Consider the following 26,691-nt stretch of genomic DNA (forward strand, 5'->3'; position numbering starts at 1 on the left):
GATTTGACTGGTATATTCTTGAAATTTTTGTGTTGTCTTCAAATGGCATCTTGTTCATAATCTTGACTTTACTGGTTTATATCTTGATATTTTTGTTTAAGCTTCAATCAGCATCTTTTTCTGATCTTTAAATAGATTTCTTAATTTAAAGTATTTTTTTACAGTGATGTGTAAGCTTCAAGCATTCTTCGCAAAAGTAGCATGTCCAGACAACGTAGATTAAACCGACGAGGATGGGATTTGAACCCATGCGTGCTGAGCATAATGGATTAGCAGTCCATAACCTTAACCATCTCGGCCAGCTCGTCTTTCTGCTATCTCCCAATCCCGGCTTTCTGACACCACTTTTCCTACTTTAAAGTCAACTATTTCTAGCATTTGGACTGTGTTCTCATCACTATCAAAGGCTTGATGGCAAGTCACATCTGGCCAATAGCACGACTGCTACTGTAAAAGCAATGCTAGAGTTACACTAAAAGTGTGCTGTGCATGTCTGTTATTTAAAGAAAGACTTTATAACATGATTGAAAGGAATTTAAGATCTTGACAAAAATATCAGCTCCAAAAAGATATCAAGCCGACGAGGATGGGATTTGAACCCATGCGTGCAGAGCACAATGGATTAGCAGTCCATCGCCTTAACCACTCGGCCACCTCGTCCTCCATGTTGACAATGCACCCAGCAATCCGACACCACTTGTGGCATTTTAAAGTCAATAATTTAAACCTCTGTGGATTGTATTGTCTAAACTATCAGCAGTCCATATAAGTTTAAAAAATACCTAGAGAATGTTCTAGACTTTATTTACTTAATAATAAATGATTTTGTAAAATGAAAACCCTTTCAGATCCAATTGTAAGAATGAGTATTATGTTCATGATCTTGAAGTAGAATTCCTGATTTGACTGGTATATTCTTGAAATGTTTGTGTTGTCTTCAAATGGCATCTTGTTCATAATCTTGACTTTACTGGTTTATATCTTGATATTTTTGTTTAAGCTTCAATCGGCATCTTTTTCTGATCTTGAAATAGATTTCTTAATTTAAAGTATTTTTTTACAGTGATGTGTAAGCTTCAAGTGTTGGCTTCAAGCATTCTTCGCAAAAGTAGCATGCCCAGACAACGTATATTAAACCGACGAGGATGGGATTTGAACCCATGCATGCAGAGCACAATGGATTAGCAGTCCATCGCCTTAACCACTCGGCCACCTCGTCCTCCATGTTGACAATGCACCCAGCAATCCGACACCACTTGTGGCATTTAAAAGTCAATAATTTAAACATCTGTGGATTGTATTGTCTTAACTATCAGCAGCCCATATAAGTTTAACAAATACCTAGAGAATGTTCTAGACTTTATTTACTTAATAATAAAAGATTTTGTAAAATGAAAACCCTTTCAGATCCAATTGTAAGACAGAGTATTTTGTTCATGATCTTGAAGTAGAATTCCTGATTTGACTGGTATATTCCTGAAATTTTTGTGTTGTCTTCAAATGGCATCTTGTTCATAATCTTGACTTTACTGGTTTATATCTTGATATTTTTGTTTAAGCTTCAATCAGCATCTTTTTCTGATCTTAAAATAGATTTCTTAATTTAAAGTATTTTTTTACAGTGATGTGTAAGCTTCAAGTGTTGGCTTCAAGCATTCTTCGCAAAAGTAGCATGTCCAGACAACGTAAATTAAACCGCCGAGGATGGGATTTGAACCCATGCGTGCTGAGCATAATGGATTAGCAGTCCATAACCTTAACCATCTCGGTGAGCTCGTCTTTCTGCTATCTCCCAATCCCGGCTTTCTGACACCACTTTTCCTACTTTAAAGTCAACTATTTCTAGCATTTGGACTGTGTTCTCATCACTATCAAAGGCTTGATGGCAAGTCAAATCTGGCCAATAGCACGACTGCTACTGTAAAAGCAATGCTAGAGTTACACTAAAAGTGTGCTGTGCATGTCTGTTATTTAAAGAAAGACTTTATAACATGATTGACAAGAATTTAAGATCTTGACAAAAATATCAGCTCCAAAAAGATATCAAGCCGACGAGGATGGGATTTGAACCCATGCGTGCAGAGCACAATGGATTAGCAGTCCATCGCCTTAACCACTCGGCCACCTCGTCCTCCATGTTGACAATGCACCCAGCAATCCGACACCACTTGTGGCATTTAAAAGTCAATAATTTAAACCTCTGTGGATTGTATTGTCTTAACTATCAGCAGCCCATATAAGTTTAACAAATACCTAGAGAATGTTCTAGACTTTATTTACTTAATAATAAAAGATTTTGTAAAATGAAAACACTTTCAGATCCAATTGTAAGACTGAGTATTATGTTCATGATCTTGAAGTAGAATTCCTGATTTGACTGGTATATTCTTGAAATGTTTGTGTTGTCTTCAAATGGCATCTTGTTCATAATCTTGACTTTACTGGTTTATATCTTGATATTTTTGTTTAAGCTTCAATCGGCATCTTTTTCTGATCTTGAAATAGATTTCTTAATTTAAAGAATTTTTTTACAGTGATGTGTAAGCTTCAAGTGTTGGCTTCAAGCATTCTTCGCAAAAGTAGCATGTCCAGACAACGTAAATTAAACCGACGAGGATGGGATTTGAACCCATGCGTGCTGAGCATAATGGATTAGCAGTCCATAACCTTAACCATCTCGGCCAGCTCGTCTATCTGCTATCTCCCAATCCCGGCTTTCTGACACCACTTTTCCTACTTTAAAGTCAACTATTTCTAGCATTTGGACTGTGTTCTCATCACTATCAAAGGCTTGATGGCAAGTCAAATCTGGCCAATAGCACGACTGCTACTGTAAAAGCAATGCTAGAGTTACACTAAAAGTGTGCTGTGCATGTCTGTTATTTAAAGAAAGACTTTATAACATGATTGACAGGAATTTAAGATCTTGACAAAAACATCAGCTCCAAAAAGATATCAAGCCGACGAGGATGGGATTTGAACCCATGCGTGCAGAGCACAATGGATTAGCAGTCCATCACCTTAAACACTCGGCCACCTCGTCCTCCATGTTGACAACGCACCCAGCAATCCGACACCACTTGTGGCATTTAAAAGTCAATAATTTAAACCTCTGTGGATTGTATTGTCTAAACTATCAGCAGCCCATATAAGTTTAACAAATACCTAGAGAATGTTCTAGACTTTATTTACTTAATAATAAATGATTTTGTAAAATGAAAACACTTTCAGATCCAATTGTAAGACAGAGTATTTTGTTCATGATCTTGAAGTAGAATTCCTGATTTGACTGGTATATTCTTGAAATTTTTGTGTTGTCTTCAAATGGCATCTTGTTCATAATCTTGACTTTACTGGTTTATATCTTGTTATTTTTGTTTAAGCTTCAATCGTTATCTTTTTCTGATCTTGAAAAAGATTTCTTAATTTATAGTATTTTTTTACAGTGATGTGTAAGCTTCAAGTGTTGGCTTCAAGCATTCTTCGCAAAAGTAGCATGTCCAGGAAGTAGAATTCCTGATTTGACTGGTATATTCTTGAAATTTTTGTGTTGTCTTCAAATGTCATCTTGTTCATAATCTTGACTTTACTGGTTTATATCTTGATATTTTTGTTTAAGCTTCAATCGGCATCTTTTTCTGATCTTGAAATAGATTTCTTAATTTAAAGTATTTTTTTACAGTGATGTGTAAGCTTCAAGTGTTGGCTTCAAGCATTCTTCGCAAAAGTAGCATGTCCAGACAACGTAAATTAAACCGACGAGGATGGGATTTGAACCCATGCGTGCAGAGCACAATGGATTTAGCAGTCCATCGCCTTAACCACTCGGCCACCTCGTCCTCCATGTTGACAATACACCCAGCAATCCGACACCACTTGTGGCATTTAAAAGTCAATAATTTAAACCTCTGTGGATTGTATTGTCTTAACTATCAGCAGCCCATATAAGTTTAACAAATACCTAGAGAATGTTCTAGACTTTATTTACTTAATAATAAATGATTTTGTAAAATGAAAACACTTTCAGATCCAATTGTAAGACAGAGTATTTTGTTCATGATCTTGAAGTAGAATTCCTGATTTGACTGGTATATTCTTGAAATTTTTGTGTTGTCTTCAAATGGCATCTTGTTCATAATCTTGACTTTACTGGTTTATATCTTGTTATTTTTGTTTAAGCTTCAATCGGCATCTTTTTCTGATCTTGAAATAGATTTCTTAATTTAAAGTATTTTTTTACAGTGATGTGTAAGCTTCAAGTGTTGGCTTCAAGCATTCTTCGCAAAAGTAGCATGTCCAGACAACGTAAATTAAACCGACGAGGATGGGATTTGAACCCATGCGTGCTGAGCATAATGGATTAGCAGTCCATAACCTTAACCATCTCGGCCAGCTCGTCTATCTGCTATCTCCCAATCCCGGCTTTCTGACACCACTTTTCCTACTTTAAAGTCAACTATTTCTAGCATTTGGACTGTGTTCTCATCACTATCAAAGGCTTGATGGCAAGTCAAATCTGGCCAATAGCACGACTGCTACTGTAAAAGCAATGCTAGAGTTACACTAAAAGTGTGCTGTGCATGTCTGTTATTTAAAGAAAGACTTTATAACATGATTGACAGGAATTTAAGATCTTGACAAAAACATCAGCTCCAAAAAGATATCAAGCCGACGAGGATGGGATTTGAACCCATGCGTGCAGAGCACAATGGATTAGCAGTCCATCGCCTTAAACACTCGGCCACCTCGTCCTCCATGTTGACAATGCACCCAGCAATCCGACACCACTTGTGGCATTTAAAAGTCAATAATTTAAACCTCTGTGGATTGTATTGTCTAAACTATCAGCAGCCCATATAAGTTTAACAAATACCTAGAGAATGTTCTAGACTTTATTTACTTAATAATAAATGATTTTGTAAAATGAAAACACTTTCAGATCCAATTGTAAGACAGAGTATTTTGTTCATGATCTTGAAGTAGAATTCCTGATTTGACTGGTATATTCTTGAAATTTTTGTGTTGTCTTCAAATGGCATCTTGTTCATAATCTTGACTTTACTGGTTTATATCTTGTTATTTTTGTTTAAGCTTCAATCGTTATCTTTTTCTGATCTTGAAAAAGATTTCTTAATTTATAGTATTTTTTTACAGTGATGTGTAAGCTTCAAGTGTTGGCTTCAAGCATTCTTCGCAAAAGTAGCATGTCCAGGAAGTAGAATTCCTGATTTGACTGGTATATTCTTGAAATTTTTGTGTTGTCTTCAAATGTCATCTTGTTCATAATCTTGACTTTACTGGTTTATATCTTGATATTTTTGTTTAAGCTTCAATCGGCATCTTTTTCTGATCTTGAAATAGATTTCTTAATTTAAAGTATTTTTTTACAGTGATGTGTAAGCTTCAAGTGTTGGCTTCAAGCATTCTTCGCAAAAGTAGCATGTCCAGACAACGTAAATTAAACCGACGAGGATGGGATTTGAACCCATGCGTGCAGAGCACAATGGATTTAGCAGTCCATCGCCTTAACCACTCGGCCACCTCGTCCTCCATGTTGACAATGCACCCAGCAATCCGACACCACTTGTGGCATTTAAAAGTCAATAATTTAAACCTCTGTGGATTGTATTGTCTTAACTATCAGCAGCCCATATAAGTTTAACAAATACCTAGAGAATGTTCTAGACTTTATTTACTTAATAATAAATGATTTTGTAAAATGAAAACACTTTCAGATCCAATTGTAAGACTGAGTATTATGTTCATGATCTTGAAGTAGAATTCCTGATTTGACTGGTATATTCTTGAAATTTTTGTGTTGTCTTCAAATGGCATCTTGTTCATAATCTTGACTTTACTGGTTTATATCTTGATATTTTTGTTTAAGCTTCAATCGGCATCTTTTTCTGATCTTGAAATAGATTTCTTAATTTAAAGTATTTTTTTACAGTGATGTGTAAGCTTCAAGTGTTGGCTTCAAGCATTCTTCGCAAAAGTAGCAAGTCCAGACAACGTAAATTAAACCGACGAGGATGGGATTTGAACCCATGCATGCTGAGCATAATGGATTAGCAGTCTATAACCTTAACCATCTCGGCCAGCTCGTCTTTCGGCTATCTCCCAATCCCGGCTTTCTGACACCACTTTTCCTACTTTAAAGTCAACTATTTCTAGCATTTGGACTGTGTTCTCATCACTATCAAAGGCTTGATGGCAAGTCACATCTGGCCAATAGCACGACTGATACTGTAAAAGCAATGCTAGAGTTACACTAAAAGTGTGCTGTGCATGTCTGTTATTTAAAGAAAGACTTTATAACATGATTGACAGGAATTTAAGATCTTGACAAAAATATCATCTCCAAAAAAATATCAAGCCGACGAGGATGGGATTTGAACCCATGCGTGCAGAGAACAATGGATTAGCAGTCCATCGCCTTAACCACTCGGCCACCTCGTCCTCCATGTTAACAATGCACCCAGCAATCCGACACCACTTGTGGCATTTAAAAGTCAATAATTTAAACCTCTGTGGATTGTATTGTCTTAACTATCAGCAGCCCATATAAGTTTAACAAATACCTAGAGAATGTTCTAGACTTTATTTACTTAATAATAAATGATTTTGTAAAATGAAAACACTTTCAGATCCAATTGTAAGACTGAGTATTATGTTCATGATCTTGAAGTAGAATTCCTGATTTGACTGGTATATTCTTGAAATGTTTGTGTTGTCTTCAAATGGCATCTGGTTCATAATCTTGACTTTACTGGTTTATATCTTGATATTTTTGTTTAAGCTTCAATCGGCATCTTTTTCTGATCTTGAAATAGATTTCTTAATTTAAAGTATTTTTTTACAGTGATGTGTAAGCTTCAAGTGTTGGCTTCAAGCATTCTTCGCAAAAGTAGCATGCCCAGACAACGTATATTAAACCGACGAGGATGGGATTTGAACCCATGCGTGCAGAGCACAATGGATTAGCAGTCCATCGCCTTAAACACTCGGCCACCTCGTCCTCCATGTTGACAATGCACCCAGCAATCCGACACCACTTGTGGCATTTAAAAGTCAATAATTTAAACATCTGTGGATTGTATTGTCTTAACTATCAGCAGCCCATATAAGTTTAACAAATACCTAGAGAATGTTCTAGACTTTATTTACTTAATAATAAAAGATTTTGTAAAATGAAAACCCTTACAGATCCAATTGTAAGACAGAGTATTTTGTTCATGATCTTGAAGTAGAATTCCTGATTTGACTGGTATATTCCTGAAATTTTTGTGTTGTCTTCAAATGGCATCTTGTTCATAATCTTGACTTTACTGGTTTATATCTTGATATTTTTGTTTAAGCTTCAATCAGCATCTTTTTCTGATCTTAAAATAGATTTCTTAATTTAAAGTATTTTTTTACAGTGATGTGTAAGCTTCAAGTGTTGGCTTCAAGCATTCTTCGCAAAAGTAGCATGTCCAGACAACGTAAATTAAACCGACGAGGATGGGATTTGAACCCATGCGTGCTGAGCATAATGGATTAGCAGTCCATAACCTTAACCATCTCGGCCAGCTCGTCTTTCTGCTATCTCCCAATCCCGGCTTTCTGACACCACTTTTCCTACTTTAAAGTCAACTATTTCTAGCATTTGGACTGTGTTCTCATCACTATCAAAGGCTTGATGGCAAGTCAAATCTGGCCAATAGCACGACTGCTACTGTAAAAGCAATGCTAGAGTTACACTAAAAGTGTGCTGTGCATGTCTGTTATTTAAAGAAAGACTTTATAACATGATTGACAGGAATTTAAGATCTTGACAAAAATATCAGCTCCAAAAAGATATCAAGCCGACGAGGATGGGATTTGAACCCATGCGTGCAGAGCACAATGGATTAGCAGTCCATCGCCTTAACCACTCGGCCACCTCGTCCTCCATGTTGACAATGCACCCAGCAATCCGACACCACTTGTGGCATTTAAAAGTCAATAATTTAAACCTCTGTGGATTGTATTGTCTTAACTATCAGCAGCCCATATAAGTTTAACAAATACCTAGAGAATGTTCTAGACTTTATTTACTTAATAATAAAAGATTTTGTAAAATGAAAACACTTTCAGATCCAATTGTAAGACAGAGTATTTTGTTCATGATCTTGAAGTAGAATTCCTGATTTGACTGGTATATTCTTGAAATTTTTGTGTTGTCTTCAAATGGCATCTTGTTCATAATCTTGACTTTACTGGTTTATATCTTGTTATTTTTGTTTAAGCTTCAATCGTTATCTTTTTCTGATCTTGAAAAAGATTTCTTAATTTATAGTATTTTTTTACAGTGATGTGTAAGCTTCAAGTGTTGGCTTCAAGCATTCTTCGCAAAAGTAGCATGTCCAGGAAGTAGAATTCCTGATTTGACTGGTATATTCTTGAAATTTTTGTGTTGTCTTCAAATGTCATCTTGTTCATAATCTTGACTTTACTGGTTTATATCTTGATATTTTTGTTTAAGCTTCAATCGGCATCTTTTTCTGATCTTGAAATAGATTTCTTAATTTAAAGTATTTTTTTACAGTGATGTGTAAGCTTCAAGTGTTGGCTTCAAGCATTCTTCGCAAAAGTAGCATGTCCAGACAACGTAAATTAAACCGACGAGGATGGGATATGAACCCATGCGTGCAGAGCACAATGGATTTAGCAGTCCATCGCCTTAACCACTCGGCCACCTCGTCCTCCATGTTGACAATGCACCCAGCAATCCGACACCACTTGTGGCATTTAAAAGTCAATAATTTAAACCTCTGTGGATTGTATTGTCTTAACTATCAGCAGCCCATATAAGTTTAACAAATACCTAGAGAATGTTCTAGACTTTATTTACTTAATAATAAATGATTTTGTAAAATGAAAACACTTTCAGATCCAATTGTAAGACTGAGTATTATGTTCATGATCTTGAAGTAGAATTCCTGATTTGACTGGTATATTCTTGAAATTTTTGTGTTGTCTTCAAATGGCATCTTGTTCATAATCTTGACTTTACTGGTTTATATCTTGATATTTTTGTTTAAGCTTCAATCGGCATCTTTTTCTGATCTTGAAATAGATTTCTTAATTTAAAGTATTTTTTTACAGTGAGGTGTAAGCTTCAAGTGTTGGCTTCAAGCATTCTTCGCAAAAGTAGCATGTCCAGACAACGTAAATTAAACCGACGAGGATGGGATTTGAACCCATGCATGCTGAGCATAATGGATTAGCAGTCCATAACCTTAACCATCTCGGCCAGCTCGTCTTTCTGCTATCTCCCAATCCTGGCTTTCTGGCACCACTTTTCCTACTTTAAAGTCAACTATTTCTAGCATTTGGACTGTGTTCTCATCACTATCAAAGGCTTGATGGCAAGTCACATCTGGCCAATAGCACGACTGGTACTGTAAAAGCAATGCTAGAGTTACACTAAAAGTGAGCTGTGCATGTCTGTTATTTAAAGAAAGACTTTATAACATGATTGACAGGAATTTAAGATCTTGACAAAAATATCATCTCCAAAAAAATATCAAGCCGACGAGGATGGGATTTGAACCGATGCGTGCAGAGCACAATGGATTAGCAGTCCATCGCCTTAACCACTCGGCCACCTCGTCCTCCATGTTGACAATGCACCCAGCAATCCGACACCACTTGTGGCATTTAAAAGTCAATAATTTAAACCTCTGTGGATTGTATTGTCTAAACTATCAGCAGCCCATATAAGTTTAACAAATACCTAGAGAATGTTCTAGACTTTATTTACTTAATAATAAATGATTTTGTAAAATGAAAACACTTTCAGATCCAATTGTAAGACTGAGTATTATGTTCATGATCTTGATGAAGAATTCCTGATTTGACTGGTATATTCTTGAAATTTTTGTGTTGTCTTCAAATGGCATCTTGTTCATAATCTTGACTTTACTGGTTTATATCTTGATATTTTTGTTTAAGCTTCAATCGGCATCTTTTTCTGATCTTGAAATAGATTTCTTAATTTAAAGTATTTTTTTACAGTGATGTGTAAGCTTCAAGTGTTGGCTTCAAGCATTCTTCGCAAAAGTAGCATGTCCAGATAACGTAAATTAAACCGACGAGGACGGGATTTGAACCCATGCGTGCTGAGCACAATGGATTAGCAGTCCATAACCTTAACCTCTCGGCCAGCTCGTCTTTCTGCTATCTCCCAATCCCGGCTTTCTGACACCACTTTTCCTACTTTAAAGTCAATTATTTCTAGCATTTGGACTGTGTTCTCATCACTATCAAAGGCTTGATGGCAAGTCACATCTGGCCAATAGCACGACTGCTACTGTAAAAGCAATGCTAGAGTTACCCTAAAAGTGTGCTGTGCATGTCTGTTATTTAAAGAAAGACTTTATAACATGATTGACAGGAATTTAAGATCTTGACAAAAATATCAGCTCCAAAAAGATATCAAGCTGACGAGGATGGGATTTGAACCCATGCGTGCAGAGCACAATGGATTAGCAGTCCATCGCCTTAACCACTCGGCCACCTCGTCCTCCATGTTGACAATGCACCCAGCAATCCGACACCACTTGTGGCATTTAAAAGTCAATAATTTAAACCTCTGTGGATTGTATTGTCTTAACTATCAGCAGCCCATATAAGTTTAACAAATACCTAGAGAATGTTCTAGACTTTATTTACATAATAATAAATGATGTTGTAAAATGAAAACCCTTTCAGATCCAATTGTAAGACAGAGTATTTTGTTCATGATCTTGAAGTAGAATTCCTGATTTGACTGGTATATTCTTGAAATTTTTGTGTTGTCTTCAAATGGCATCTTGTTCATAATCTTGACTTTACTGGTTTATATCTTGTTATTTTTGTTTAAGCTTCAATCGGCATCTTTTTCTGATCTTGAAATAGATTTCTTAATTTAAAGTATTTTTTTACAGTGATGTGTAAGCTTCAAGTGTTGGCTTCAAGCATTCTTCGCAAAAGTAGCATGTCCAGACAACGTAAATTAAACCGACGAGGACGGGATTTCAACCCATGCGTGCTGAGCACAATGGATAAGCAGTCCATAACCTTAACCTCTCGGCCAGCTCGTCTTTCTGCTATCTCCCAATCCCGGCTTTCTGACACCACTTTTCCTACTTTAAAGTCAATTATTTCTAGCATTTGGACTGTGTTCTCATCACTATCAAAGGCTTGATGGCAAGTCACATCTGGCCAATAGCACGACTGCTACTGTAAAAGCAATGCTAGAGTTACACTAAAAGTGTGCTGTGCATGTCTGTTATTTAAAGAAAGACTTTATAACATGATTGACAGGAATTTAAGATCTTGACAAAAATATCAGCTCCAAAAAGATATCAAGCCGACGAGGATGGGATTTGAACCCATGCGTGCAGAGCACAATGGATTAGAGTCCATCACCTTAACCACTCGGCCACCTCGTCCTCCATGTTGACAATGCACCCAGCAATCTGACACCACTTGTGGCATTTAAAAGTCAATAAATTAAACCTCTGTAGATTGTATTGTCTAAACTATCAGCAGCCCATATAAGTTTAACAAATAACTAGAGAATGTTCTAGACTTTATTTACTTAATAATAAATGATTTTGTAAAATGAAAACCCTTTCAGGTCCAATTGTAAGACAGAGTATTTTGTTCATGATCTTGAAGTAGAATTCCTGATTTGACTGGTATATTCTTGAAATTTTTGTGTTGTCTTCAAATGGCATCTTGTTCATAATCTTGACTTTACTGGTTTATATCTTGTTATTTTTGTTTAAGCTTCAATCGTTATCTTTTTCTGATCTTGAAAAAGATTTCTTAATTTATAGTATTTTTTTACAGTGATGTGTAAGCTTCAAGTGTTGGCTTCAAGCATTCTTCGCAAAAGTAGCATGTCCAGGAAGTAGAATTCCTGATTTGACTGGTATATTCTTGAAATTTTTGTGTTGTCTTCAAATGGCATCTTGTTCATAATCTTGACTTTACTGGTTTATATCTTGATATTTTTGTTTAAGCTTCAATCGGCATCTTTTTCTGATCTTGAAATAGATTTCTTAATTTAAAGTATTTTTTTACAGTGATGTGTAAGCTTCAAGTATTCTTCGCAAAAGTAGCATGTCCAGACAACGTAAATTAAACTGACGAGGAAGGGATTTGAACCCATGCGTGCAGAGCACAATGGATTTAGCAGTCCATTGCCTTAACCACTCGGCCACCTCGTCCTCCATGTTGACAATGCACCCAGCAATCCGACACCACTTGTGGCATTTAAAAGTCAATAATTTAAACCTCTGTGGATTGTATTGTCTTAACTATCAGCAGCCCATATAAGTTTAACAAATACCTAGAGAATGTTCTAGACTTTATTTACTTAATAATAAATGATTTTGTAAAATGAAAACACTTTCAGATCCAATTGTAAGACTGAGTATTATGTTCATGATCTTGAAGTAGAATTCCTGATTTGACTGGTATATTCTTGAAATTTTTGTGTTGTCTTCAAATGGCATCTTGTTCATAATCTTGACTTTACTGGTTTATATCTTGATATTTTTGTTTAAGCTTCAATCGGCATCTTTTTCTGATCTTGAAATAGATTTCTTAATTTAAAGTATTTTTTTACAGTGATGTGTAAGCTTCAAGTGTTGGCTTCAAGCATTCTTCGCAAAAGTAGCATGTCCAGACAACGTAAATTAAACCGACGAGGATGGGATTTGAACCCATGCATGCTGAGCATAATGGATTAGCAGTCCATAACCTTAACCATCTCGGCCAGCTCGTCTTTCTGCTATCTCCCAATCCCGGCTTTCTGACACCACTTTTCCTACTTTAAAGTCAACTATTTCTAGCATTTGGACTGTGTTCTCATCACTATCAAAGGCTTGATGGCAAGTCACATCTGGCCAATAGCACGACTGCTACTGTAAAAGCAATGCTAGAGTTACACTAAAAGTGAGCTGTGCATGTCTGTTATTTAAAGAAAGACTTTATAACATGATTGACAGGAATTTAAGATCTTGACAAAAATATCATCTCCAAAAAAATATCAAGCCGACGAGGATGGGATTTGAACCGATGCGTGCAGAGCACAATGGATTAGCAGTCCATCGCCTTAACCACTCGGCCACCTCGTCCTCCATGTTGACAATGCACCCAGCAATCCGACACCACTTGTGGCATTTAAAAGTCAATAATTTAAACCTCTGTGGATTGTATTGTCTAAACTATCAGCAGCCCATATAAGTTTAACAAATACCTAGAGAATGTTCTAGACTTTATTTACTTAATAATAAATGATTTTGTAAAATGAAAACACTTTCAGATCCAATTGTAAGACTGAGTATTATGTTCATGATCTTGAAGTAGAATTCCTGATTTGACTGGTATATTCTTGAAATTTTTGTGTTGTCTTCAAATGGCATCTTGTTCATAATCTTGACTTTACTGGTTTATATCTTGATATTTTTGTTTAAGCTTCAATCGGCATCTTTTTCTGATCTTGAAATAGATTTCTTAATTTAAAGTATTTTTTTACAGTGATGTGTAAGCTTCAAGTGTTGGCTTCAAGCATTCTTCGCAAAAGTAGCATGTCCAGATAACGTAAATTAAACCGACGAGGACGGGATTTGAACCCATGCGTGCTGAGCACAATGGATTAGCAGTCCATAACCTTAACCTCTCGGCCAGCTCGTCTTTCTGCTATCTCCCAATCCCGGCTTTCTGACACCACTTTTCCTACTTTAAAGTCAATTATTTCTAGCATTTGGACTGTGTTCTCATCACTATCAAAGGCTTGATGGCAAGTCACATCTGGCCAATAGCACGACTGCTACTGTAAAAGCAATGCTAGAGTTACCCTAAAAGTGTGCTGTGCATGTCTGTTATTTAAAGAAAGACTTTATAACATGATTGACAGGAATTTAAGATCTTGACAAAAATATCAGCTCCAAAAAGATATCAAGCTGACGAGGATGGGATTTGAACCCATGCGTGCAGAGCACAATGGATTAGCAGTCCATCGCCTTAACCACTCGGCCACCTCGTCCTCCATGTTGACAATGCACCCAGCAATCCGACACCACTTGTGGCATTTAAAAGTCAATAATTTAAACCTCTGTGGATTGTATTGTCTTAACTATCAGCAGCCCATATAAGTTTAACAAATACCTAGAGAATGTTCTAGACTTTATTTACATAATAATAAATGATGTTGTAAAATGAAAACCCTTTCAGATCCAATTGTAAGACAGAGTATTATGTTCATGATCTTGAAGTAGAATTCCTGATTTGACTGGTATATTCTTGAAATTTTTGTGTTGTCTTCAAATGGCATCTTGTTCATAATCTTGACTTTACTGGTTTATATCTTGTTATTTTTGTTTAAGCTTCAATCGTTATCTTTTTCTGATCTTGAAAAAGATTTCTTAATTTATAGTATTTTTTTACAGTGATGTGTAAGCTTCAAGTGTTGGCTTCAAGCATTCTTCGCAAAAGTAGCATGTCCAGGAAGTAGAATTCCTGATTTGACTGGTATATTCTTGAAATTTTTGTGTTGTCTTCAAATGGCATCTTGTTCATAATCTTGACTTTACTGGTTTATATCTTGATATTTTTGTTTAAGCTTCAATCGGCATCTTTTTCTGATCTTGAAATAGATTTCTTAATTTAAAGTATTTTTTTACAGTGATGTGTAAGCTTCAAGTATTCTTCGCAAAAGTAGCATGTCCAGACAACGTAAATTAAACTGACGAGGAAGGGATTTGAACCCATGCGTGCAGAGCACAATGGATTTAGCAGTCCATTGCCTTAACCACTCGGCCACCTCGTCCTCCATGTTGACAATGCACCCAGCAATCCGACACCACTTGTGGCATTTAAAAGTCAATAATTTAAACCTCTGTGGATTGTATTGTCTTAACTATCAGCAGCCCATATAAGTTTAACAAATACCTAGAGAATGTTCTAGACTTTATTTACTTAATAATAAATGATTTTGTAAAATGAAAACACTTTCAGATCCAATTGTAAGACTGAGTATTATGTTCATGATCTTGAAGTAGAATTCCTGATTTGACTGGTATATTCTTGAAATTTTTGTGTTGTCTTCAAATGGCATCTTGTTCATAATCTTGACTTTACTGGTTTATATCTTGATATTTTTGTTTAAGCTTCAATCGGCATCTTTTTCTGATCTTGAAATAGATTTCTTAATTTAAAGTATTTTTTTACAGTGATGTGTAAGCTTCAAGTGTTGGCTTCAAGCATTCTTCGCAAAAGTAGCATGTCCAGACAACGTAAATTAAACCGACGAGGATGGGATTTGAACCCATGCATGCTGAGCATAATGGATTAGCAGTCCATAACCTTAACCATCTCGGCCAGCTCGTCTTTCTGCTATCTCCCAATCCCGGCTTTCTGACACCACTTTTCCTACTTTAAAGTCAACTATTTCTAGCATTTGGACTGTGTTCTCATCACTATCAAAGGCTTGATGGCAAGTCACATCTGGCCAATAGCACGACTGCTACTGTAAAAGCAATGCTAGAGTTACACTAAAAGTGAGCTGTGCATGTCTGTTATTTAAAGAAAGACTTTATAACATGATTGACAGGAATTTAAGATCTTGACAAAAATATCATCTCCAAAAAAATATCAAGCCGACGAGGATGGGATTTGAACCGATGCGTGCAGAGCACAATGGATTAGCAGTCCATCGCCTTAACCACTCGGCCACCTCGTCCTCCATGTTGACAATGCACCCAGCAATCCGACACCACTTGTGGCATTTAAAAGTCAATAATTTAAACCTCTGTGGATTGTATTGTCTAAACTATCAGCAGCCCATATAAGTTTAACAAATACCTAGAGAATGTTCTAGACTTTATTTACTTAATAATAAATGATTTTGTAAAATGAAAACACTTTCAGATCCAATTGTAAGACTGAGTATTATGTTCATGATCTTGAAGTAGAATTCCTGATTTGACTGGTATATTCTTGAAATTTTTGTGTTGTCTTCAAATGGCATCTTGTTCATAATCTTGACTTTACTGGTTTATATCTTGATATTTTTGTTTAAGCTTCAATCGGCATCTTTTTCTGATCTTGAAATAGATTTCTTAATTTAAAGTATTTTTTTACAGTGATGTGTAAGCTTCAAGTGTTGGCTTCAAGCATTCTTCGCAAAAGTAGCATGTCCAGATAACGTAAATTAAACCGACGAGGACGGGATTTGAACCCATGCGTGCTGAGCACAATGGATTAGCAGTCCATAACCTTAACCTCTCGGCCAGCTCGTCTTTCTGCTATCTCCCAATCCCGGCTTTCTGACACCACTTTTCCTACTTTAAAGTCAATTATTTCTAGCATTTGGACTGTGTTCTCATCACTATCAAAGGCTTGATGGCAAGTCACATCTGGCCAATAGCACGACTGCTACTGTAAAAGCAATGCTAGAGTTACCCTAAAAGTGTGCTGTGCATGTCTGTTATTTAAAGAAAGACTTTATAACATGATTGACAGGAATTTAAGATCTTGACAAAAATATCAGCTCCAAAAAGATATCAAGCTGACGAGGATGGGATTTGAACCCATGCGTGCAGAGCACAATGGATTAGCAGTCCATCGCCTTAACCACTCGGCCACCTCGTCCTCCATGTTGACAATGCACCCAGCAATCCGACACCACTTGTGGCATTTAAAAGTCAATAATTTAAACCTCTGTGGATTGTATTGTCTTAACTATCAGCAGCCCATATAAGTTTAACAAATACCTAGAGAATGTTCTAGACTTTATTTACATAATAATAAATGATGTTGTAAAATGAAAACCCTTTCAGATCCAATTGTAAGACAGAGTATTATGTTCATGATCTTGAAGTAGAATTCCTGATTTGACTGGTATATTCTTGAAATTTTTGTGTTGTCTTCAAATGGCATCTTGTTCATAATCTTGACTTTACTGGTTTATATCTTGTTATTTTTGTTTAAGCTTCAATCGTTATCTTTTTCTGATCTTGAAAAAGATTTCTTAATTTATAGTATTTTTTTACAGTGATGTGTAAGCTTCAAGTGTTGGCTTCAAGCATTCTTCGCAAAAGTAGCATGTCCAGGAAGTAGAATTCCTGATTTGACTGGTATATTCTTGAAATTTTTGTGTTGTCTTCAAATGGCATCTTGTTCATAATCTTGACTTTACTGGTTTATATCTTGATATTTTTGTTTAAGCTTCAATCGGCATCTTTTTCTGATCTTGAAATAGATTTCTTAATTTAAAGTATTTTTTTACAGTGATGTGTAAGCTTCAAGTATTCTTCGCAAAAGTAGCATGTCCAGACAACGTAAATTAAACTGACGAGGAAGGGATTTGAACCCATGCGTGCAGAGCACAATGGATTTAGCAGTCCATTGCCTTAACCACTCAGCCACCTCGTCCTCCATGTTGACAATGCACCCAGCAATCCGACACCACTTGTGGCATTTAAAAGTCAATAATTTAAACCTCTGTGGATTGTATTGTCTTAACTATCAGCAGCCCATATAAGTTTAACAAATACCTAGAGAATGTTCTAGACTTTATTTACTTAATAATAAATGATTTTGTAAAATGAAAACACTTTCAGATCCAATTGTAAGACTGAGTATTATGTTCATGATCTTGAAGTAGAATTCCTGATTTGACTGGTATATTCTTGAAATTTTTGTGTTGTCTTCAAATGGCATCTTGTTCATAATCTTGACTTTACTGGTTTATATCTTGATATTTTTGTTTAAGCTTCAATCGGCATCTTTTTCTGATCTTGAAATAGATTTCTTAATTTAAAGTATTTTTTTACAGTGATGTGTAAGCTTCAAGTGTTGGCTTCAAGCATTCTTCGCAAAAGTAGCATGTCCAGACAACGTAAATTAAACCGACGAGGATGGGATTTGAACCCATGCATGCTGAGCATAATGGATTAGCAGTCCATAACCTTAACCATCTCGGCCAGCTCGTCTTTCTGCTATCTCCCAATCCCGGCTTTCTGACACCACTTTTCCTACTTTAAAGTCAACTATTTCTAGCATTTGGACTGTGTTCTCATCACTATCAAAGGCTTGATGGCAAGTCACATCTGGCCAATAGCACGACTGCTACTGTAAAAGCAATGCTAGAGTTACACTAAAAGTGTGCTGTGCATGTCTGTTATTTAAAGAAAGACTTTATAACATGATTGACAGGAATTTAAGATCTTGACAAAAATATCAGCTCCAAAAAGATATCAAGCCGACGAGGATGGGATTTGAACCCATGCGTGCAGAGCACAATGGATTAGAGTCCATCACCTTAACCACTCGGCCACCTCGTCCTCCATGTTGACAATGCACCCAGCAATCCGACACCACTTGTGGCATTTAAAAGTCAATAATTTAAACCTCTGTAGATTGTATTGTCTAAACTATCAGCAGCCCATATAAGTTTAACAAATAACTAGAGAATGTTCTAGACTTTATTTACTTAATAATAAATGATTTTGTAAAATGAAAACCCTTTCAGATCCAATTGTAAGACAGAGTATTTTGTTCATGATCTTGAAGTAGAATTCCTGATTTGACTGGTATATTCTTGAAATTTTTGTGTTGTCTTCAAATGGCATCTTGTTCATAATCTTGACTTTACTGGTTTATATCTTGTTATTTTTGTTTAAGCTTCAATCGTTATCTTTTTCTGATCTTGAAAAAGATTTCTTAATTTATAGTATTTTTTTACAGTGATGTGTAAGCTTCAAGTGTTGGCTTCAAGCATTCTTCGCAAAAGTAGCATGTCCAGGAAGTAGAATTCCTGATTTGACTGGTATATTCTTGAAATTTTTGTGTTGTCTTCAAATGGCATCTTGTTCATAATCTTGACTTTACTGGTTTATATCTTGATATTTTTGTTTAAGCTTCAATCGGCATCTTTTTCTGATCTTGAAATAGATTTCTTAATTTAAAGTATTTTTTTACAGTGATGTGTAAGCTTCAAGTATTCTTCGCAAAAGTAGCATGTCCAGACAACGTAAATTAAACTGACGAGGAAGGGATTTGAACCCATGCGTGCAGAGCACAATGGATTTAGCAGTCCATTGCCTTAACCACTCGGCCACCTCGTCCTCCATGTTGACAATGCACCCAGCAATCCGACACCACTTGTGGCATTTAAAAGTCAATAATTTAAACCTCTGTGGATTGTATTGTCTTAACTATCAGCAGCCCATATAAGTTTAACAAATACCTAGAGAATGTTCTAGACTTTATTTACTTAATAATAAATGATTTTGTAAAATGAAAACACTTTCAGATCCAATTGTAAGACTGAGTATTATGTTCATGATCTTGAAGTAGAATTCCTGATTTGACTGGTATATTCTTGAAATTTTTGTGTTGTCTTCAAATGGCATCTTGTTCATAATCTTGACTTTACTGGTTTATATCTTGATATTTTTGTTTAAGCTTCAATCGGCATCTTTTTCTGATCTTGAAATAGATTTCTTAATTTAAAGTATTTTTTTACAGTGATGTGTAAGCTTCAAGTGTTGGCTTCAAGCATTCTTCGCAAAAGTAGCATGTCCAGACAACATAAATTAAACCGACGAGGATGGGATTTGAACCCATGCGTGCTGAGCATAATGGATTAGCAGTCCATAACCTTAACCATCTCGGCCAGCTCGTCTTTCTGCTATCTCCCAATCCCGGCTTTCTGACACCACTTTTCCTACTTTAAAGTCAACTATTTCTAGCATTTGGACTGTGTTCTCGTCACTATCAAAGGCTTGATGGCAAGTCACATCTGGCCAATAGCACGACTGCTACTGTAAAAGAAATGCTAGAGTTACACTAAAAGTGTGCTGTGCATGTCTGTTATTTAAAGAAAGACTTTATAACATGATTGACAGGAATTTAAGATCTTGACAAAAATATCAGCTCCAAAAAGATATCAAGCCGACGAGGATGGGATTTGAACCCATGCGTGCAGAGCACAATGGATTAGCAGTCCATCGCCTTAACCACTCGGCCACCTCGTCCTCCATGTTGACAATGCACCCAGCAATCCGACACCACTTGTGGCATTTAAAAGTCAATAATTTAAACCTCTGTGGATTGTATTGTCTAAACTATCAGCAGCCCATATAAGTTTAACAAATACCTAGAGAATGTTCTAGACTTTATTTACTTAATAATAAATGATTTTGTAAAATGAAAACCCTTTCAGATCCAATTGTAAGACAGAGTATTTTGTTTATGATCTTGAAGTAGAATTCCTGATTTGACTGGTATATTCTTGAAATTTTTGTGTTGTCTTCAAATGGCATCTTGTTCATAATCTTGACTTTACTGGTTTATATCTTGTTATTTTTGTTTAAGCTTCAATCGTTATCTTTTTCTGATCTTGAAAAAGATTTCTTAATTTATAGTATTTTTTTACAGTGATGTGTAAGCTTCAAGTGTTGGCTTCAAGCATTCTTCGCAAAAGTAGCATGTCCAGGAAGTAGAATTCCTGATTTGACTGGTATATTCTTGAAATTTTTGTGTTGTCTTCAAATGGCATCTTGTTCATAATCTTGACTTTACTGGTTTATATCTTGATATTTTTGTTTAAGCTTCAATCGGCATCTTTTTCTGATCTTGAAATAGATTTCTTAATTTAAAGTATTTTTTTACAGTGATGTGTAAGCTTCAAGTATTCTTCGCAAAAGTAGCATGTCCAGACAACGTAAATTAAACTGACGAGGAAGGGATTTGAACCCATGCGTGCAGAGCACAATGGATTTAGCAGTCCATTGCCTTAACCACTCGGCCACCTCGTCCTCCATGTTGACAATGCACCCAGCAATCCGACACCACTTGTGGCATTTAAAAGTCAATAATTTAAACCTCTGTGGATTGTATTGTCTTAACTATCAGCAGCCCATATAAGTTTAACAAATACCTAGAGAATGTTCTAGACTTTATTTACTTAATAATAAATGATTTTGTAAAATGAAAACACTTTCAGATCCAATTGTAAGACTGAGTATTATGTTCATGATCTTGAAGTAGAATTCCTGATTTGACTGGTATATTCTTGAAATTTTTGTGTTGTCTTCAAATGGCATCTTGTTCATAATCTTGACTTTACTGGTTTATATCTTGATATTTTTGTTTAAGCTTCAATCGGCATCTTTTTCTGATCTTGAAATAGATTTCTTAATTTAAAGTATTTTTTTACAGTGATGTGTAAGCTTCAAGTGTTGGCTTCAAGCATTCTTCGCAAAAGTAGCATGTCCAGACAACATAAATTAAACCGACGAGGATGGGATTTGAACCCATGCGTGCTGAGCATAATGGATTAGCAGTCCATAACCTTAACCATCTCGGCCAGCTCGTCTTTCTGCTATCTCCCAATCCCGGCTTTCTGACACCACTTTTCCTACTTTAAAGTCAACTATTTCTAGCATTTGGACTGTGTTCTCGTCACTATCAAAGGCTTGATGGCAAGTCACATCTGGCCAATAGCACGACTGCTACTGTAAAAGAAATGCTAGAGTTACACTAAAAGTGTGCTGTGCATGTCTGTTATTTAAAGAAAGACTTTATAACATGATTGACAGGAATTTAAGATCTTGACAAAAATATCAGCTCCAAAAAGATATCAAGCCGACGAGGATGGGATTTGAACCCATGCGTGCAGAGCACAATGGATTAGCAGTCCATCGCCTTAACCACTCGGCCACCTCGTCCTCCATGTTGACAATGCACCCAGCAATCCGACACCACTTGTGGCATTTAAAAGTCAATAATTTAAACCTCTGTGGATTGTATTGTCTAAACTATCAGCAGCCCATATAAGTTTAACAAATACCTAGAGAATGTTCTAGACTTTATTTACTTAATAATAAATGATTTTGTAAAATGAAAACCCTTTCAGATCCAATTGTAAGACAGAGTATTTTGTTTATGATCTTGAAGTAGAATTCCTGATTTGACTGGTATATTCTTGAAATTTTTGTGTTGTCTTCAAATGGCATCTTGTTCATAATCTTGACTTTACTGGTTTATATCTTGTTATTTTTGTTTAAGCTTCAATTGTTATCTTTTTCTGATCTTGAAAAAGATTTCTTAATTTATAGTATTTTTTTACAGTGATGTGTAAGCTTCAAGTGTTGGCTTCAAGCATTCTTCGCAAAAGTAGCATGTCCAGGAAGTAGAATTCCTGATTTGACTGGTATATTTTTGAAATTTTTGTGTTGTCTTCAAATGGCATCTTGTTCATAATCTTGACTTTACTGGTTTATATCTTGATATTTTTGTTTTAGCTTCAATCAGCATCTTTTTCTGATCTTAAAATAGATTTCTTAATTTAAAGTATTTTTTTACAGTGATGTGTAAGCTTCAAGTGTTGGCTTCAAGCATTCTTCGCAAAAGTAGCATGTCCAGACAACGTAAATTAAACCGACGAGGATGGGTTTTGAACCCATGCGTGCAGAGCACAATGGATTAGCAGTCCATCGCCTTAACCACTCGGCTACCTCGTCCTCCATGTTGACAATGCACCCAGCAATCCGACACCACTTGTGGCATTTAAAAGTTAATAATTTAAACCTCTGTGGATTATATTGTCTTAACTATCAGCAGCCCATATAAGTTTAACAAATACCTAGAGAATGTTCTAGACTTTATTTACTTAATAATAAATGATTTTGTAAAATGAAAACACTTTCAGATCCAATTGTAAGATTGAGTATTATGTTCATGATCTTGAAGTAGAATTCCTTATTTGACTGGTATATTCTTGAATTTTTGTGTTGTCTTCAAATGGCATCTTGTTCAAAATCTTGACTTTACTGGTTTATATCTTGATATTTTTGTTTAAGCTTCAATCGGCATCTTTTCTGATCTTGAAATAGATTTCTTAATTTAAAGTATTTTTTTTACAGTGATGTGTAAGCTTCAAGTGTTGGCTTCAAGCATTCTTCGCAAAAGTAGCATGTCCAGACAACGTAAATTAAACCGACGAGGATGGGATTTGAACCCATGCATGCTGAGCATAATGGATTAGCAGTCCATAACCTTAACCATCTCGGCCAGCTCGTCTTTCTGCTATCTCCCAATCCCGGCTTTCTGACACCACTTTTCCTACTTTAAAGTCAACTATTTCTAGCATTTGGACTGTGTTCTCATCACTATCAAAGGCTTGATGGCAAGTCACATCTGGCCAATAGCACGACTGCTACTGTAAAAGCAATGCTAGAGTTACACTAAAAGTGTGCTGTGCATGTCTGTTATTTAAAGAAAGACTTTATAACATGATTGACAGGAATTTAAGATCTTGACAAAAATATCAGCTCCAAAAAGATATCAAGCCGACGAGGATGGGATTTGAACCCATGCGTGCAGAGCACAATGGATTAGAGTCCATCACCTTAACCACTCGGCCACCTCGTCCTCCATGTTGACAATGCACCCAGCAATCCGACACCACTTGTGGCATTTAAAAGTCAATAATTTAAACCTCTGTAGATTGTATTGTCTAAACTATCAGCAGCCCATATAAGTTTAACAAATAACTAGAGAATGTTCTAGACTTTATTTACTTAATAATAAATGATTTTGTAAAATGAAAACCCTTTCAGATCCAATTGTAAGACAGAGTATTTTGTTCATGATCTTGAAGTAGAATTCCTGATTTGACTGGTATATTCTTGAAATTTTTGTGTTGTCTTCAAATGGCATCTTGTTCATAATCTTGACTTTACTGGTTTATATCTTGTTATTTTTGTTTAAGCTTCAATCGTTATCTTTTTCTGATCTTGAAAAAGATTTCTTAATTTATAGTATTTTTTTACAGTGATGTGTAAGCTTCAAGTGTTGGCTTCAAGCATTCTTCGCAAAAGTAGCATGTCCAGGAAGTAGAATTCCTGATTTGACTGGTATATTCTTGAAATTTTTGTGTTGTCTTCAAATGGCATCTTGTTCATAATCTTGACTTTACTGGTTTATATCTTGATATTTTTGTTTAAGCTTCAATCGGCATCTTTTTCTGATCTTGAAATAGATTTCTTAATTTAAAGTATTTTTTTACAGTGATGTGTAAGCTTCAAGTATTCTTCGCAAAAGTAGCATGTCCAGACAACGTAAATTAAACTGACGAGGAAGGGATTTGAACCCATGCGTGCAGAGCACAATGGATTTAGCAGTCCATTGCCTTAACCACTCGGCCACCTCGTCCTCCATGTTGACAATGCACCCAGCAATCCGACACCACTTGTGGCATTTAAAAGTCAATAATTTAAACCTCTGTGGATTGTATTGTCTTAACTATCAGCAGCCCATATAAGTTTAACAAATACCTAGAGAATGTTCTAGACTTTATTTACTTAATAATAAATGATTTTGTAAAATGAAAACACTTTCAGATCCAATTGTAAGACTGAGTATTATGTTCATGATCTTGAAGTAGAATTCCTGATTTGACTGGTATATTCTTGAAATTTTTGTGTTGTCTTCAAATGGCATCTTGTTCATAATCTTGACTTTACTGGTTTATATCTTGATATTTTTGTTTAAGCTTCAATCGGCATCTTTTTCTGATCTTGAAATAGATTTCTTAATTTAAAGTATTTTTTTACAGTGATGTGTAAGCTTCAAGTGTTGGCTTCAAGCATTCTTCGCAAAAGTAGCATGTCCAGACAACATAAATTAAACCGACGAGGATGGGATTTGAACCCATGCGTGCTGAGCATAATGGATTAGCAGTCCATAACCTTAACCATCTCGGCCAGCTCGTCTTTCTGCTATCTCCCAATCCCGGCTTTCTGACACCACTTTTCCTACTTTAAAGTCAACTATTTCTAGCATTTGGACTGTGTTCTCGTCACTATCAAAGGCTTGATGGCAAGTCACATCTGGCCAATAGCACGACTGCTACTGTAAAAGAAATGCTAGAGTTACACTAAAAGTGTGCTGTGCATGTCTGTTATTTAAAGAAAGACTTTATAACATGATTGACAGGAATTTAAGATCTTGACAAAAATATCAGCTCCAAAAAGATATCAAGCCGACGAGGATGGGATTTGAACCCATGCGTGCAGAGCACAATGGATTAGCAGTCCATCGCCTTAACCACTCGGCCACCTCGTCCTCCATGTTGACAATGCACCCAGCAATCCGACACCACTTGTGGCATTTAAAAGTCAATAATTTAAACCTCTGTGGATTGTATTGTCTAAACTATCAGCAGCCCATATAAGTTTAACAAATACCTAGAGAATGTTCTAGACTTTATTTACTTAATAATAAATGATTTTGTAAAATGAAAACCCTTTCAGATCCAATTGTAAGACAGAGTATTTTGTTTATGATCTTGAAGTAGAATTCCTGATTTGACTGGTATATTCTTGAAATTTTTGTGTTGTCTTCAAATGGCATCTTGTTCATAATCTTGACTTTACTGGTTTATATCTTGTTATTTTTGTTTAAGCTTCAATTGTTATCTTTTTCTGATCTTGAAAAAGATTTCTTAATTTATAGTATTTTTTTACAGTGATGTGTAAGCTTCAAGTGTTGGCTTCAAGCATTCTTCGCAAAAGTAGCATGTCCAGGAAGTAGAATTCCTGATTTGACTGGTATATTTTTGAATTTTTTGTGTTGTCTTCAAATGGCATCTTGTTCATAATCTTGACTTTACTGGTTTATATCTTGATATTTTTGTTTTAGCTTCAATCAGCATCTTTTTCTGATCTTAAAATAGATTTCTTAATTTAAAGTATTTTTTTACAGTGATGTGTAAGCTTCAAGTGTTGGCTTCAAGCATTCTTCGCAAAAGTAGCATGTCCAGACAACGTAAATTAAACCGACGAGGATGGGTTTTGAACCCATGCGTGCAGAGCACAATGGATTAGCAGTCCATCGCCTTAACCACTCGGCTACCTCGTCCTCCATGTTGACAATGCACCCAGCAATCCGACACCACTTGTGGCATTTAAAAGTTAATAATTTAAACCTCTGTGGATTATATTGTCTTAACTATCAGCAGCCCATATAAGTTTAACAAATACCTAGAGAATGTTCTAGACTTTATTTACTTAATAATAAATGATTTTGTAAAATGAAAACACTTTCAGATCCAATTGTAAGATTGAGTATTATGTTCATGATCTTGAAGTAGAATTCCTTATTTGACTGGTATATTCTTGAATTTTTGTGTTGTCTTCAAATGGCATCTTGTTCAAAATCTTGACTTTACTGGTTTATATCTTGATATTTTTGTTTAAGCTTCAATCGGCATCTTTTCTGATCTTGAAATAGATTTCTTAATTTAAAGTATTTTTTTTACAGTGATGTGTAAGCTTCAAGTGTTGGCTTCAAGCATTCTTCGCAAAAGTAGCATGTCCAGACAACGTAAATTAAACCTACGAGGATGGGATTTGAACCCATGCGTGCTGAGCATAATGGATTAGCAGTCCATAACCTTAACCATCTCGGCCAGCTCGTCTTTCTGCTATCTCCCAATCCCGGCTTTCTGACACCACTTTTCCTACTTTAAAGTCAACTATTTCTAGCATTTGGACTGTGTTCTCATCACTATCAAAGGCTTGATGGCAAGTCACATCTGGCCAATAGCACGACTGCTACTGTAAAAGCAATGCTAGAGTTACACTAAAAGTGTGCTGTGCA

The 26,691-nt window shown here is 35.8% G+C and overlaps 36 non-coding genes across 36 annotated transcripts; all 36 read right to left on the reverse strand.

The window, feature by feature from the left end:
* Nucleotides 1–578: 578 nt before the first annotated feature.
* TRNAS-GCU (transfer RNA serine (anticodon GCU)) lies at nt 579–660 on the reverse strand. Its single transcript has one exon. It is a non-coding gene; the product is annotated as a tRNA-Ser (tRNA).
* A 477-nt stretch (nt 661–1,137) lies between these two features.
* Nucleotides 1,138–1,219, reverse strand: TRNAS-GCU (transfer RNA serine (anticodon GCU)). The gene has a single exon. It is a non-coding gene; the product is annotated as a tRNA-Ser (tRNA).
* An 830-nt stretch (nt 1,220–2,049) lies between these two features.
* TRNAS-GCU (transfer RNA serine (anticodon GCU)) lies at nt 2,050–2,131 on the reverse strand. Its single transcript has one exon. It is a non-coding gene; the product is annotated as a tRNA-Ser (tRNA).
* An 830-nt stretch (nt 2,132–2,961) lies between these two features.
* Nucleotides 2,962–3,043, reverse strand: TRNAS-GCU (transfer RNA serine (anticodon GCU)). Its single transcript has one exon. It is a non-coding gene; the product is annotated as a tRNA-Ser (tRNA).
* Nucleotides 3,044–3,756: 713 nt separating this feature from the next.
* TRNAS-GCU (transfer RNA serine (anticodon GCU)) lies at nt 3,757–3,839 on the reverse strand. The gene has a single exon. It is a non-coding gene; the product is annotated as a tRNA-Ser (tRNA).
* An 830-nt stretch (nt 3,840–4,669) lies between these two features.
* On the reverse strand, nt 4,670–4,751 carry TRNAS-GCU (transfer RNA serine (anticodon GCU)). The gene has a single exon. It is a non-coding gene; the product is annotated as a tRNA-Ser (tRNA).
* Nucleotides 4,752–5,464: 713 nt separating this feature from the next.
* On the reverse strand, nt 5,465–5,547 carry TRNAS-GCU (transfer RNA serine (anticodon GCU)). Its single transcript has one exon. It is a non-coding gene; the product is annotated as a tRNA-Ser (tRNA).
* An 830-nt stretch (nt 5,548–6,377) lies between these two features.
* TRNAS-GCU (transfer RNA serine (anticodon GCU)) lies at nt 6,378–6,459 on the reverse strand. The gene has a single exon. It is a non-coding gene; the product is annotated as a tRNA-Ser (tRNA).
* Nucleotides 6,460–6,936: 477 nt separating this feature from the next.
* TRNAS-GCU (transfer RNA serine (anticodon GCU)) lies at nt 6,937–7,018 on the reverse strand. Its single transcript has one exon. It is a non-coding gene; the product is annotated as a tRNA-Ser (tRNA).
* Nucleotides 7,019–7,848: 830 nt separating this feature from the next.
* Nucleotides 7,849–7,930, reverse strand: TRNAS-GCU (transfer RNA serine (anticodon GCU)). The gene has a single exon. It is a non-coding gene; the product is annotated as a tRNA-Ser (tRNA).
* Nucleotides 7,931–8,643: 713 nt separating this feature from the next.
* TRNAS-GCU (transfer RNA serine (anticodon GCU)) lies at nt 8,644–8,726 on the reverse strand. The gene has a single exon. It is a non-coding gene; the product is annotated as a tRNA-Ser (tRNA).
* Nucleotides 8,727–9,203: 477 nt separating this feature from the next.
* Nucleotides 9,204–9,286, reverse strand: TRNAS-GCU (transfer RNA serine (anticodon GCU)). Its single transcript has one exon. It is a non-coding gene; the product is annotated as a tRNA-Ser (tRNA).
* A 270-nt stretch (nt 9,287–9,556) lies between these two features.
* Nucleotides 9,557–9,638, reverse strand: TRNAS-GCU (transfer RNA serine (anticodon GCU)). The gene has a single exon. It is a non-coding gene; the product is annotated as a tRNA-Ser (tRNA).
* A 477-nt stretch (nt 9,639–10,115) lies between these two features.
* On the reverse strand, nt 10,116–10,197 carry TRNAS-GCU (transfer RNA serine (anticodon GCU)). Its single transcript has one exon. It is a non-coding gene; the product is annotated as a tRNA-Ser (tRNA).
* Nucleotides 10,198–10,467: 270 nt separating this feature from the next.
* Nucleotides 10,468–10,549, reverse strand: TRNAS-GCU (transfer RNA serine (anticodon GCU)). The gene has a single exon. It is a non-coding gene; the product is annotated as a tRNA-Ser (tRNA).
* Nucleotides 10,550–12,159: 1,610 nt separating this feature from the next.
* On the reverse strand, nt 12,160–12,242 carry TRNAS-GCU (transfer RNA serine (anticodon GCU)). The gene has a single exon. It is a non-coding gene; the product is annotated as a tRNA-Ser (tRNA).
* A 477-nt stretch (nt 12,243–12,719) lies between these two features.
* TRNAS-GCU (transfer RNA serine (anticodon GCU)) lies at nt 12,720–12,802 on the reverse strand. Its single transcript has one exon. It is a non-coding gene; the product is annotated as a tRNA-Ser (tRNA).
* Nucleotides 12,803–13,072: 270 nt separating this feature from the next.
* Nucleotides 13,073–13,154, reverse strand: TRNAS-GCU (transfer RNA serine (anticodon GCU)). Its single transcript has one exon. It is a non-coding gene; the product is annotated as a tRNA-Ser (tRNA).
* Nucleotides 13,155–13,631: 477 nt separating this feature from the next.
* TRNAS-GCU (transfer RNA serine (anticodon GCU)) lies at nt 13,632–13,713 on the reverse strand. Its single transcript has one exon. It is a non-coding gene; the product is annotated as a tRNA-Ser (tRNA).
* A 270-nt stretch (nt 13,714–13,983) lies between these two features.
* TRNAS-GCU (transfer RNA serine (anticodon GCU)) lies at nt 13,984–14,065 on the reverse strand. Its single transcript has one exon. It is a non-coding gene; the product is annotated as a tRNA-Ser (tRNA).
* Nucleotides 14,066–14,765: 700 nt separating this feature from the next.
* On the reverse strand, nt 14,766–14,848 carry TRNAS-GCU (transfer RNA serine (anticodon GCU)). Its single transcript has one exon. It is a non-coding gene; the product is annotated as a tRNA-Ser (tRNA).
* Nucleotides 14,849–15,325: 477 nt separating this feature from the next.
* On the reverse strand, nt 15,326–15,408 carry TRNAS-GCU (transfer RNA serine (anticodon GCU)). The gene has a single exon. It is a non-coding gene; the product is annotated as a tRNA-Ser (tRNA).
* Nucleotides 15,409–15,678: 270 nt separating this feature from the next.
* TRNAS-GCU (transfer RNA serine (anticodon GCU)) lies at nt 15,679–15,760 on the reverse strand. The gene has a single exon. It is a non-coding gene; the product is annotated as a tRNA-Ser (tRNA).
* A 477-nt stretch (nt 15,761–16,237) lies between these two features.
* Nucleotides 16,238–16,319, reverse strand: TRNAS-GCU (transfer RNA serine (anticodon GCU)). Its single transcript has one exon. It is a non-coding gene; the product is annotated as a tRNA-Ser (tRNA).
* Nucleotides 16,320–16,589: 270 nt separating this feature from the next.
* On the reverse strand, nt 16,590–16,671 carry TRNAS-GCU (transfer RNA serine (anticodon GCU)). The gene has a single exon. It is a non-coding gene; the product is annotated as a tRNA-Ser (tRNA).
* A 700-nt stretch (nt 16,672–17,371) lies between these two features.
* TRNAS-GCU (transfer RNA serine (anticodon GCU)) lies at nt 17,372–17,454 on the reverse strand. Its single transcript has one exon. It is a non-coding gene; the product is annotated as a tRNA-Ser (tRNA).
* Nucleotides 17,455–17,931: 477 nt separating this feature from the next.
* On the reverse strand, nt 17,932–18,014 carry TRNAS-GCU (transfer RNA serine (anticodon GCU)). Its single transcript has one exon. It is a non-coding gene; the product is annotated as a tRNA-Ser (tRNA).
* A 1,051-nt stretch (nt 18,015–19,065) lies between these two features.
* Nucleotides 19,066–19,148, reverse strand: TRNAS-GCU (transfer RNA serine (anticodon GCU)). Its single transcript has one exon. It is a non-coding gene; the product is annotated as a tRNA-Ser (tRNA).
* Nucleotides 19,149–19,978: 830 nt separating this feature from the next.
* On the reverse strand, nt 19,979–20,060 carry TRNAS-GCU (transfer RNA serine (anticodon GCU)). Its single transcript has one exon. It is a non-coding gene; the product is annotated as a tRNA-Ser (tRNA).
* Nucleotides 20,061–20,760: 700 nt separating this feature from the next.
* Nucleotides 20,761–20,843, reverse strand: TRNAS-GCU (transfer RNA serine (anticodon GCU)). Its single transcript has one exon. It is a non-coding gene; the product is annotated as a tRNA-Ser (tRNA).
* Nucleotides 20,844–21,673: 830 nt separating this feature from the next.
* Nucleotides 21,674–21,755, reverse strand: TRNAS-GCU (transfer RNA serine (anticodon GCU)). The gene has a single exon. It is a non-coding gene; the product is annotated as a tRNA-Ser (tRNA).
* A 713-nt stretch (nt 21,756–22,468) lies between these two features.
* Nucleotides 22,469–22,550, reverse strand: TRNAS-GCU (transfer RNA serine (anticodon GCU)). The gene has a single exon. It is a non-coding gene; the product is annotated as a tRNA-Ser (tRNA).
* Nucleotides 22,551–23,026: 476 nt separating this feature from the next.
* TRNAS-GCU (transfer RNA serine (anticodon GCU)) lies at nt 23,027–23,109 on the reverse strand. The gene has a single exon. It is a non-coding gene; the product is annotated as a tRNA-Ser (tRNA).
* A 1,051-nt stretch (nt 23,110–24,160) lies between these two features.
* On the reverse strand, nt 24,161–24,243 carry TRNAS-GCU (transfer RNA serine (anticodon GCU)). The gene has a single exon. It is a non-coding gene; the product is annotated as a tRNA-Ser (tRNA).
* An 830-nt stretch (nt 24,244–25,073) lies between these two features.
* TRNAS-GCU (transfer RNA serine (anticodon GCU)) lies at nt 25,074–25,155 on the reverse strand. The gene has a single exon. It is a non-coding gene; the product is annotated as a tRNA-Ser (tRNA).
* A 713-nt stretch (nt 25,156–25,868) lies between these two features.
* TRNAS-GCU (transfer RNA serine (anticodon GCU)) lies at nt 25,869–25,950 on the reverse strand. Its single transcript has one exon. It is a non-coding gene; the product is annotated as a tRNA-Ser (tRNA).
* Nucleotides 25,951–26,691: the final 741 nt, after the last annotated feature.

The sequence above is a fragment of the Crinia signifera genome, chromosome 11, assembly GCF_055691185.1.
Source record: "Crinia signifera chromosome 11, ASM5569118v1, whole genome shotgun sequence".
Taxonomy (NCBI): Eukaryota; Metazoa; Chordata; class Amphibia; order Anura; family Myobatrachidae; genus Crinia; species Crinia signifera.